Below are 12,194 nucleotides of genomic sequence, written 5' to 3'. Positions count from 1 at the left end.
AGCATAATACCCTCTAGCTCCATCCATGTTGTTGCAAATGGGGAATATAAATTTTAAGATAGATTTCGTTTTGAAAACTGATTCAAAATCAGGATCCATGGTCTCGATAGTGCCAGGTATCTGAGCAATCACCTGAGACTATAGCTAAGAGAAACATCACTGACTCCTCTCGCACACATCTTCCCTCTCTTGCCTCTACCAGACAGGAAAAAGCTAAAATCCCTGAAGGTGAAAAAATTTTTTTTCTATAATCCATCTCTATCCTAGACAATACCTTTATTTATTTATTTTTTAAAGGAGAGCAAGGTACAGGCTTTTATTTAGAAATAAAGTGAGAGGAAAGAGCTCCTGGCTCATGCGAGGAGGGGACAAGAGAGCCCGGGGTGGTGCATTGTCTAGGGGATTTATAGGCAGTTGAGGATTTTGGGGAATTTAGGGCTTAGGGTGTGGACTTGTACCACCTGCCCTGCCTTCAAGGTGGGCTGGGTTGTCTGTTTGCTAGGGCTGTTTTACAGTGAAGTCACCGGTTATCCTTGCAGTCACTGAGATACCCTTGCAGAACACTCACACATTCCAGGCCAAGCTGCTCCTGGCCTTTTGACCTTTAACTGATCTCACTGAAGATATCTATATTCCTAGTCTAGTATCTTTATCCTAGAGAATTTGTGTGACCTTGACTTTGCATAATACTGAACACAGAGTTTCCATAGGGACTTTATATTGTTACATTGCTTTGACTGTAAATATCTTGCCTTGCTTTTTCCAGAGGCCCTCACCCTACTCTGTCTAAGCCCATAGTCCCTGTCTCATTCCCCCCTCTACAGATAGAGACCCTAGCTGCTGCTAGGGAAAGGGACGACGACCGCTCTGGCTGCTTCATGCTGAGAAGGGGCACAGTAAAGGGTGCAGTTAGGTCTCCATCAGTGGTCAGTTGAGGGGGCCTTGGAAGATGGGTACTTCTATTCTGGGTTCCATTTCTATTACTATTTGCAGTTTTTTGGCTTCTAGGCAAGATAGAACAAATTGTGTTATTAGATTAAGTAGTAACATCTGGAGTTGGATTTTCCATTCTGGAAGGAAAAACTTGAGGAGGTTAAGAATGCATGGCTGAATATGAGGACTAGAAATTGTAAAATTTTAATTGAAATGATGGGAGAAAACTAAAACATCTGGAAAATCATAGCCAGATATTTTGAAGAAACTAGAATTCTGCATCTAGTTTATGTCCCAATGACTAGTATTAGGATTTAGTATAGACAAGGCTGCGTTATTGAAACAATACTTTTCTCTAAAATCACCCTCATTTTTATTAGAAGTAACCAGATTAAGAAAATAATTAACACTTGGCTTGATAATTTGCATAAGTGCATAAAGAAGAGCAATTGATTACATAGGCTCCTTTAAATGTGCTTTGCTGGTACTTTTTTTTTTTTTTTTGAAGAACATTATGTTTACTAGGCTCTCCCCTTCACCAAGTCCCCCCCACAAACCCTATTACAGTCACTGTCCATCAGTATAATAAGATGTTGTAGAATCACTACTTGTCTTCTCTGTGCTGCACAGCCCTCCCCTTCCCCCCACCATATTATACATGCTAATCGTAATGCCCCCTTTCTTCTTCCCTACCCTTATCCCTCCTTACCCTCCCATTCTCCCCAGTCCCTTTCCCTTTGGTAACTGTTAGTCCCTTCTTGGGTTCTGTGATTCTGCTGCTGTTTTGTTACTTCAGTTTTTCTTTGTTCTTATACTACACATATGAGTGAAATCATTTGGTATTTGTCTTTCTCAGCCTGGCTTATTTCACTGAGCATAATACCCTCTAGCTCCATCTATGTTGTTGCAAATGGTAAGATTTGTTTTCTTCTTATGGCTGAATAATATTCCATTGTGTATATATACCACATCTTCTTTATCCATTCATCTACTGATGGACACTTAGGTTGCTTCCATTTCTTGGCAATTGTAAATAGTGCTGTGATTAACATAGGGGTGCATATGTCTTTTTCAAACTGGGCTGCTGCATTCTTAGGATAAATTCCTAGAAGTGGAATTCCTGGGTCAAATGGTAAGTCAATTTTGAGCATTTTGAGGAACCTCCATACTGCTTTCCACAATGGTTGAACTAATTTACATTCCCACCAGTAGTGTAGGAGGGTTCCCCTTTCTCCATAACCTCGCCAACATTTGTTGTTGTTTGTCTTTTGGATGGTAGCCATCCTTATTGGTGTGAGGCGATATCTCATTGTGGTTTTAATTTGCATTTCTGTGATAACTAGCGATGTGGAGCATCTTTTCATGTGTCTGTTGGCCATCTGAATTTCTTCTTTGGAGAACTGTTCAGCTCCTCTGCCCATTTTTCAATTGCATTATTTGCTTTTTGTTTGTTGAGGTGCGTGAGCTCTTTATATATTTTGGATGCCAAGCCTTTATTGGATCTGTCATTTATGAATATATTCTCCCATACTGTAGGGTACCTTTTTGTTCTATTGATGGTGTCCTTTGCTGTACAGCTTTTCAGCTTAATATAGTCGCACTTGTTCATTTTTGCTTTTGTTTCCCTTGCCCAGGGAGATATGTTCATGAAGAAGTTGCTCATGTTTATATCCAAGAGATTTTTGCCTATGTTTTTTTCTAAGAATTTTATGGTTTCATGACTTACATTCAGGTCTTTGATCCATTTCGAATTTACTTTTGTGTACGGGGTTAGACAGTGATCCAGTTTCGTTCTCCTACATGTAGCTGTCCCATTTTGCCAGCACCATCTGTTGAAGAGATTGTCATTTCCCCATTGTATGTCCATGGCTCCTTTATCATCTATTAATTGACCATATATGTTTGGGTTAATGTCTGGAGTCTCTAATCTGTTCCACTGGTCTGTGGCTCTGTTCTTGTGCTAGTACCAAATTGTCTTGATTACTATGGCTTTGTAGTAGAGCTTGAAGTTGGGGAGTGAGATCCCCCCCACTTTATTCTTCTTTCTCAGGATTGCTTTGGCTATTCGGAGTCTTTGGTGTTTCCATATGAATTTTTGAACTATTTGTTTCAGTTCATTGAAGAATGTTGTTGGTAATTTTATAGGCATTGCATCAAATCTGTATATTGATTCAGGCCGGATGGCCATTTTGACGATATTAATTCTTCCTAGTGCTGGTACTTTTTTTATAAGGAATTTCTGATTGAACTTTTAAAGGCCTCTCAAGGCCAGAAAGCCAAGCCAGACTTGCCATCAGGTTTTGCCTGCAGTACCTGTAGATTCGGGTGAATTCCTCTCTTCTTGAGGTCCCCAAGACATCCTGAGGTTCCTGCACCTCCCAGGAAGTGACCTTCCTTACTCACCTGGTAAGGTTGCTGGGAACTCTGTAAGCAAGGTACCAGGCCAGTTCTTCCAAGGGGATTTGTTGGCTTTATAAAGTCAACCTTAGTTTCTTAAAGCTGTCTGTTCATATCTGAGTTTACACACATGTCTCTCAGGTATAACATTCCAGTCAAAGCCTTGGTAATATAACCTGTGTTTTTAATTGGTCATCTTACAAGGAAAGCAGTTTCTTATTGAACTTATGCAAATAAACATACTGCCATGAAATATAAAAATAGGCAATAACTTTTCTTATGGGCTGTGATATTAATAGATGAAGTCTTTAACACTGGGAATCTCATCAGGATATTTCGGAGAGAAATCATAGTCACTGGAAGAGGTATCATAGACATTTTATTAATATAAGTATACTTCTCTCCCTGTAGTGGATCTCTCAACAGAACAAACAGCTGCCATTTATTGAGTTTCTTATGATTCAAGCATTGTTCTTGGTGTAGACACATGTGCATGCACACACATTCTTACAAAAAAATTCCTTCAGTATCAGTCTTATTATCTCTGTTTTTCAGATAAGAAAAATGAGGTTCAAAGAGGTTAGATGACTTGTCCAAGTTTGTTGAATGAATGAATGTACCCCCCTGTTTCTCAATACTGCATAGTAGTTGCTGACTTCAGAAATCAATGGGAAGACCTAGGCTAAAGGAAGGATGGAATATAAGCCAACAAACAGGCAAGAATACTAAGAGATTGACAAATGCCACAGTGAATTAATCATGTGATCAAAGGCACCCTAACAGTTCATAAAGTAATAATTACATAATTTATAAATTATTTTTTAGTGTTTTCCCCATAAATCGTGCTTCTAATACATTGTCCCTCACTGAGAATGTTGAAATAAATGGTACATGGTCAAATAAAATTCCTGCAGTTGTTAAAAGGAGTTTACAACAGTATTATTTGAGTATTTATGGCACGTCACCAAATTGTGGGTTTGGAAATGGAGGTGGGTCCTTTACTTTTATTCCTTTTTTTGTTTGTTTCACTTAGTTTTTATTGATACTCCTCTAATTTCTTCTAGGTGTGTGGTATGCACACCAGGACTTATTTTTAAGACTGGATGAGGCCAAACACAAGCCTAGAATAAAGTGGTCTGCATTTACATTCACAGATCTGGTAATGACTACATATCCTAAAGATTACCCCACTATGTACCCCAGAGATATAACTATACAAAAGAAAGAAGAGACCTCATAAAATGGAGTCTTTAAGTTCAAACTGCAAGTTAGATTTTATTTATATGAAAAGTCAAATTCAAGACCACAGCTATCCACCACAGCAAGCAACCTGTAGCTAATTAATTCTATAGCGACACCTGTAATATCATTAAGGAGATTTGCTAACTTCTATATGTAACCTGTCTTGACAATGTCCTCCCCTAATGCTGAAAATGGTAAACCAACTCAGTATAAAAGATAACATGTTTGGAGTCATGAGCAATATTTAAGGGAGACAGCAATAAAAGTTTTCTAATTTTAAACCTATTTGGTTGTTTCCAGCCAAGATGAAGTAAAGGACTGGATTTACCCTCCCCCATAAAACAACTAAAAAAATCGATCAAAGATATGAAACAATGATTGTCAGGCTTTGCACATCAGGCAGCATAGACAGTGACCTAAGAGATGGGAAACAAAGGGATCCTTGTGGCTACCCCAGCTTACTACCTGGAGAGAGTTTCTAGACCAAAGCTCAAGGAGCCGGAACTGGTAGAGTCCTGAGTTGAAGCAAAACCAGGATTCTGGGGAGGCCAGGAATTCACAATTCAATTTCCAAAGAAGATGGCTGCACAGAGGGAGTTTGCTCAGGGGATCTGCAGAGGGTCTATTTTGAGTCTTCATTGAATTCTAATCAGCACATGAATGAGAAGAAACTACCCAAGCCTGGGAAAACCACCTAAGGGGACAACCTTTAGAACTCATTTAGGGACAGGACTAGACTGCTCCCCCATGTCCAAGTGGAAAACAATTTTAATTCATGGGACATCAAATTGAACATTCAGAATAGTATTGCCTCAGTACTGGAGAAAAGTAAGTCCTAGAATAAAGGCCATTCTAATTCCACCTAACAGAATTTAAAATCTACATGGTTGAAATAATTTATTTCTCATCTTTGGGGATGATTGTCTTTCCATCTGGTCTGCCAATAAACATTCATTCTTGGTTGTAAAGTCAAATAGGGATTTTTACTTTGTTCAGATTTCAGCATCCTATTCCTCAGTTAAACGCAAGGGAAGAGATGGGGTGAGAAAATCACAGAAGTGGAAGAAGGCGTATCACTCAATCTCTGCTTTCTCCTCTACCTTGCTTGTTTTCTATTTAGCAGCAGATGTATCCAACTCTGGTAAAGTTATAAAATCTAATGTCCCCATAATTTCAGTGTTTAGGGAACTTGTAATGGCAACATTGGAAACTGTTTACTTCTTCATTTTATACAGACAATTAACGAATTGTTTGGCAGCATTACTGCGCGGTTGTTCTGCAGTTACCCACATAATGTCAATTCACACATTATGCCTCCCAGAGATAGTGCTGTTGATCTTTCCACCCATGACATTTACTCCCAGCTCGGTCTCACTGTCCATTAAAGCATGAACTTGATAAAGTTAGTAAAGTTGCTATTGGAATTGTAAGTTAGTCTTCTTCCAAGGTTGGTCTCACAAGGCTTTTGCTGAAATTGTGGGTTTGGAAATGGAGATGGGTCCTTCGGCTTTGTTTTTAACCTCTCATTTGGTCTAGTGAGTGCACTTCATCACGAGTCCAGATAAACCCTCTATTATGCAACAGACTTCAAGAGTGAGGACTCTTGGGGGTACAGATTGTATGCCCAGGTAGGAACATGGACACAGAATCCATCTTTGCTCAATGGGATGCCATGCCTAACTTCCCACCTAACTCCTACCTACTTCAGCCCTGGGTGGTCTTGGTCTCTTTCTATTTTTTTCTTCTTTCTTTTCCTTCCTCCCTCCCTCCCGTCTTTCCTTCCTCCCTCCCTCCCTTCCATCTCTGAGTCATCAGGCACTTCCTGGTTCTTCCAACCCTCAGCCTTTGAGTCTTCCAAGCTGAGATCTCACACATTATAGAACAGCAATAAGTTATTCCCATTGTGCCCACCCAAATCCCGACCCAAAGAATCTGTACACATGATAAAATGTTGTTGTAAGTCACTAAGTATTTGGGCAGTTTGTTATGCAGCAACAGGAAAAATTTAATTCAAATTACTGGTTACACTGCTTATTGTGAAAATGTTTGAACACTTTAGCTGCCTCCATTTACCTCTTCCTTCCTTTTACAGTATTATTGTGATATATAGAAAATATGTATTTGGTCATTCAGATAATGAAATATATTTCATGTATTTGGTATTCATCCATGGTTCCTGGCTTATAGCTCCCAAGACCCTTGGAATTTCCAAGTGCCCCCAATATGAAAATACCCATAGCAGTCAGCTCCAAGTTCTTCTTTCCTGTGTCTTGGCCTCTCTAGGCCTTGCTATTCAAAATATGCTCCATGGCCAGATGTCTTGTCATTACCCAGAACCTTGTTAGAACTGCACAATTTCAGGCCCTACCCTAGGCCTCTTGTATTAATTATTTTGTTAGAAATAAACAGTACTGGTTATAGACTGAGCAAGACACCTGGTACATTATAATAATGACCATTTATTAAGTGACAAACTTTACTTATATTACCTTTCATTCTCACAACAACCCTGTGAATTGATATATATTATCCTCTAATTGTTGAGAACTGAGGCTACTCAGGAGATTATATAACTTGCCCAATGTCTTGTAGCTAGTAGGTCACGAAGCCAGGATTAGAACCTAGGTCTGTATGACTGTAGGTCTGTACAGCCCATATTGCTTTACTGATGTGAACATTTTTCTTATAAAGAAATTCACTAATGAAATTAAGACAACATACAGAGAAGTACCAAGAATAAAAGTCACATATACTTTACCACCATTATTAATTTTAGTGTGTATCTTTCCAATTGTGCACATGTGAGAGAGATAAACTCACATGACTGAGTTTGAAATGGTTTTATAACTTGTTTTTATTCTTAATGAAACATCTTGAGCATTTTGACAAAACTCATACTCTTTTCACTAATCATGCTGCCTCTTGTTTCAATAAATTCTTTTGTTTTGGAATAGGGAGCCCCATTCATGTGTCAGAGTAAAGCAACACCCCCAGAGTGGCCCTCCCCCATTAAAGAAGCAGTGGTTGGAGTGTTTCATCTCATTCCCTTTAGGAAAGTTGGATACAGCAGAGAACAAAATAGTTGATTATTTGCTTTGCAAAAGTTGAAGTTCAGACATGATGAAATGTTTAGAAAAATATTTGATTCCTGAGAGCCCAGATTTCCTGCCCTGCAGAAGAAAAGGCTGTAGAGGAGGCAATGACTCTGAAGACCAATGAAAGGAAGTCAGCACAGAGCATTCATATTCATTGGAACTCTCAGGCTCTGAATTCTGGCTCTGGCTTTACTAGCTGTATGACTTGGGCAAATTATTTTTGGCTATTTGGGCCCTTTTGTGGTTCCATATGAATTTTAGAACTATTTGTTCTTGTTCATTGACAAATGCTGTTGGTACTTTGATAGGACTGTGTTGAATCTGTAGATTGCTTTGGACAGGATGGCCATTTTGACAATATTAATTCTTCCAATCCACAAGCACAAGCACGAGATCAATTTCCATTTATTTGTGTCTTTTTAATTTCTCTCACGAGTGTCTTGTAGTTTTCAGAGCATAGGTCTTTCACATCCTTGGTTAGGTTTATTCCTAGGCATTTTATTCTTTTTGATGCAATTGTAAACAGAGTTGTTTTCCTGATTTCTCTTTCTGCTAGTTCATTGTTAGTATATAGGAGTGCAGCAGATTTCTGTGAATTAATCCTGAAACTTTGCTGAATTCAGATATTAGTTCTAGTAGTTTTGGAATGGATTCTTTAGGGTTTTCTATGTATAATATCATGTCATCTGCAAATAGTGAGTTTAACTTCTTCCTTACCAATCTGGAAGCCTTTTATCTCTTTGTATTGTCTGATTGCCATGGGTAGGACCTTCACTACTGTGCTGAATAAAAGCAGTGAGAATGGGTATCTTTGTCTTGTTCCTACCTTAGAGGAAAAGCTTTCAGCTTTTTGCTATTAAGTACAATGTTGGTTATGGGTTTGTTGTGTATGGCATTTATTATGTTGAGGTATGTATGAGGACTTCTGAGATATGTAGGTAGATGCCTGAGATGACCTCAAAGCTTTCCTTGCCCTGAGTTTGGGAAGAGCCAGATGCTCCTAGGAGCCCATGAATGATGTGGAAGCAGGAGGAAGAGAGACGGAGAGAGAGAAACTAGTGAGAGCTGGACCTGAGGGCCCTTTGGTTAGGAATAGGGATAGAGCCTGAAGCCAGGCAGCAATAAGGATATTTCATTTAATGGTAGAATGGGCCAGTGGCAGCTGAGGACCAGGTTGGGATCCTCACATGCATTGGATACAATATAATCTCTAAAAATTAGACCCAGTCACAAGGAAAAGAAAGGGCAGTTGAAATACTACAATTCTGATGCTAGCTACCTGTAGTTAGTTCAGACTCCACAGGTTAAGTATGTAATCCCCAGCAAGAATACCCTCACTTCAGATGCTAGCCACAAGTTTTGGGGGATCCCCAGGCCACTTACTTTTTTTTTTGTTGTTGTTGTTGCTATTTGTCTTTTGGATGGTGGCTATCCTAACTGGTGTGAGGTGATATCTCATTGTGGTTTGTTTATTTATTTATTTATCTACAATTACATGAAGAACATTATGTTTACTAGGCTCTCCCCTTCACCAAGTCCACCCCACATACCCCTTCACAGTCACTGTCCATCAGCGTAGTAAGATGCTGTAAAAGCACTGTCTTCTCTGTGTTGCCCAGCCCTCCCCGTGCCCCCCGCCCACTATACATGCTAATCGTAATGCCCCCTTTGTTTTTCCCCACCCTTATCCCTCCCTTCCCACCCATCCTCCCCAGTCCCTTTCCCTTTGGTAACTGTTAGTCTATTCTTGGGTTCTGTGATTCTGCTGCTGTTTTGTTCCTTCCGTTTTCCTTTGTTCTTATACTCCTCATATGAGTGAAATCATTTGGTATTTGTCTTTCTCAGCCTGGCTTATTTCACTGAGCATAATACCCTCTAGCTCCATCCATATTGTTGCAAATGGTAGGATTTGTTTTCTCCTTATGGCTGAGTAATATTCCATTGTGTATATGTACCACATCTTCTTTATCCATTCATCTACTGATGGACACTTAGGTTGCTTCCATATCTTGGCCATTGTAAATAGTGCAGCGATAAACATAGGGGTGCATCTGTCTTTTCCAAACTGGAGTACTGCATTCTTAGGGTAAATTCCTAGAAGTGGAATTCCTGGGTCAAATGGTATTTCTATTTTGAGCATTCTGAGGAACCTCCATACTGCTTTTCACAATGGTTGAACTAATTTACATTCCCACCAGCAGTGTAGGAGGGTTCCCCTTTCTCCACAACCTCACCAACCTTTGTTGTTGTTTGTCTTTTTTGATGATGGCGATCCTTACTGGTGTGAGGTGATATCTCATTGTGGTTTTAATTTGCATTTCTCTGATGACAAGCAATGTGGAGCATCTTTTTGTGTGTCTGTTCGCCAGGCCACTTACTTTTAACTACTGGCTACAAACCCAGGGGTTCCCACAATCCCCTTAGTTCTGATAATTCACTAAATGACTCAGAACTTAGGAATGGTCTATTCTTACTATTACAGTTTTATTATAAGGCATATGAATTGAACCAACCAAGAGAAGAGACCTGTTAGGATGTGATCTAGAAGGATTTCAAATATGGAACTTTCCTATCCTCTCCCCATGGATTTCTGGATGTGCCATCCTCCCAAAACATTGATGTGCTCACTAACCCAGGAGCACATACTCCCCACCAGGACTGCCATCACTTCAAATGCTAGCCACAAGTTTGGGGGTTTCCAGGCCACCTGTACTTTTGACCAGCTGGCTACAAACTGAGCTTTGGTGCCCAGAGTTTTTATTGGGGTTTCATTATATAGGCAGGCCATGGGATTGAACTCAAATCTTCAGACCCCTTCCCTTTCCCGCGGATGGACTGGTATCACCTGACTCTAAGACTCTAATCATTAAAACTCCAATCCTTTAATCATGTGACCAGTCTTTCCTACATGACCAGCCACCATCCTGAAACTATCTAGGGATCCACCAGGAATAACAAAGACACTCTTTTTTTTAAATTTTTTAATTAAGGTATCATTGATATACAATCTTATGAAGGTTTCACATGAGCAATGTTGTGGTTACTACATTCACCCATATCATCAAGTCTCCCCCCACCCCATTGCAGTCACTGTCCATCAGCATAATAAGATGCTACAGAGTCATTACTTGTCTTCTCTGTGCTATACTGCCTTCTCCATGAACCCCCCCTACATTATGTGTGCTGATCATAATACCCCTGAATCCCCTTCTCCCTCCCTCCCCACCTCCCTTCCTCACCCCCTTCCCTTTGGTAACCACTAGTCCCTTCTTTGAGTCTGTGAGTCTGCTGCTGTTATAACACTCTTATCACTCATGAAATCCCAATAGTTAGAAGCTCCATTTCAAGAATCTAGGACAAAGACCAGAGGAATTCTTTATTGTCCAACAGCAGATATCTCTAAATTTACTGAGGATAACTTTTTGATGCAAAATGGAATTCCAACAGGAGTCAGCCAGACTCAGAAGGTAAGCACATACCTTTAAGTCATTTCTAGAAACCTCAGCATGGTATCCATGGTTGGGATAACAGTGAGCTAGCACCCCCACAGATGCTCACTAGGGCTGGATCTGAGCATCTGAGTTCTTCAGGCCGGGCAAAAAGATTCTACCTTCTTATGGATCATAACCAAGTCTCTGGTTATCAGGGTAATAGTGAGATCCTCTAGAATTCCCATTTCTGCAGTAGAAATGTTCATTCTACCTAGTCCTTTCCTCTCACCTCAAATCCAGCGGAAAGAGCATTAAACTCAGTACCTGAAGCCCTAATTGTTACTTTTTAAAGCGGCAAATGCTTACATGCATGGATCAACCATAATTTACGTCACTAATATGCTACATACAGATGGGCATTTGTATTGTTTCCAGTATTTTCTTAATCTGTACAAACACTTGCGATAAATATCCTTGTGTAATTGTGATTTTGCAAATTCACATGTGTATTTGTAGAAAAAAAATCTCTGTTGGTAGGATTGCTGGTCAATCGGTAAGTGCACGTTAAATGTTGAAAGCTCTATAGCAATTTTTTACTTCTTTTAACCATGATTTAGAGTTTGTTTTCCCTCACCTTTAAAACTACATAGTGGTATCAAACTTTTGATCTTTGCCAATCTTATAGGTGAAAAATGGTTTCTTATGTAGTTTTGATTTCTTTCTTTTGTTATAAAAAAGCTGAGCATTTTTTATGTTTAAGAGCCATTTAAAATTCCTCTTCTATGAACTATTCATTTATTATGTTTTCATTTCATTCCATTTCATTTACTTACTTAGTTTTTTAAACTTTCATTCAAATTACAAAAATAATTTGTGCTATTTAAAGATTATTTTGCTGGGTAAAACTCCACCTATATAGTATTTAAGAGAAATTCTTCTGGATTGAAAATAACTTAGAATGATTGAAAATAGAGGGATGAATAAAGATATACCAAACAAATGCATAAAAATAAAGTAGGAGTAACAATAAAAAAATGAAACAAACTAAATCCAAAGCGATTTGATATTTCAAATTTATCAAAGGTGCTACCCATCA

Source organism: Manis javanica, chromosome 12 (assembly GCF_040802235.1).
Source record: "Manis javanica isolate MJ-LG chromosome 12, MJ_LKY, whole genome shotgun sequence".
Classification (NCBI taxonomy): domain Eukaryota; kingdom Metazoa; phylum Chordata; class Mammalia; order Pholidota; family Manidae; genus Manis; species Manis javanica.
This window is presented reverse-complemented; position numbering follows the sequence as displayed.